Source organism: Mirounga leonina, unplaced genomic scaffold (genome assembly GCF_011800145.1).
Source record: "Mirounga leonina isolate KUSES-001 unplaced genomic scaffold, KU_Mleo_1.0 Mir_353, whole genome shotgun sequence".
In the NCBI taxonomy this organism is placed as follows: domain Eukaryota; kingdom Metazoa; phylum Chordata; class Mammalia; order Carnivora; family Phocidae; genus Mirounga; species Mirounga leonina.
In genome coordinates, this window is record NW_023270699.1 from 1571709 (window position 1) to 1572722 (window position 1014).

The following is a 1014-nucleotide window of genomic DNA, read 5'->3' on the forward strand; positions in this document are numbered from 1 at the left end:
CTACTGGAGGTCTCCTGAGTCACCTGGCGTGGGTGCGCCAAGCAGCCTCCAGGGCAGCAAGACACGCCGCCCCAGGGCGAGGCCGCAGGGCCCGCGGGGCTCTGGCCCGAGGTGGGCTCCTGGGGTCCCCTGTGCAGGCCGGCCTCCTGCAGCTCAGATGAGCCGCTGCCTCCCTGCCCCGGACTCTGTTCTCGGCCCGCTCGTACCTGTGTCAGCTCAGGGCCGCTTCCCCGGGGACGGGCGCCGTCCCGAAGGGCAGCGGCCCTGCTCACAGCGGGCACCGCAGGGACCCGAGGAACCCCGGGCGGACGAGGCTTCGTGAGTACGGGGGCATGCGGGCTCGACTGGGGACCACGTGGCTGTCCGCGCTGCGTTTTAAAGAAATTAGGGAAAAAACAGAACCAGCACCTAACAACAGAAAACCACTGGAAACAAACCGACGGACATCAGGTCCAAAACCACTGCTTCCAGGGCCTCCGAAGTGCGGCGTTCGGCGGTACGGCCCCGGGGAAGCGCCCTACGGTTCCGAGGAACCAGGGAACACCCGCGCTGCGCGGCCCCGCGGCTGGAGGCGCCGCCGGCAGCGGGAGCGCCGCGACCCCCGGCGTAGGGAGGACGCCTGGAGGTCAACGAGGCGAAGCAAAAACCCTTCCGCAACAAATCTGAGTCAAAAGCACGGCCCCGGGCCTTTCCTCCTCTTAAAAATACGTGTATTTCCTAAACCTGTCCACTGGCAAAGCTTGGGAACAATGACAAACTGGTGGCAACGAGCACCTGCCACCCAAACTGTGGTCTCCAAAGACCACTTCTCCCTTGGAGACACTGGGACTTCCTGGAGAAATGGCTGCTTCCGGTTTGGGGACAGGAAACGCCCACCATAAGTCTGGCTGGAGCAGGGGGCGGGGCAGGGGGCGGGGCGGCCCTGGGACAGGAAACGCCCACGACGAGCCTGGCTGGAGGCTGGAGCGGGGGGCGGGGCAGGGGGCGGGGCGGCCTTGGGACAGGAAACGCCCA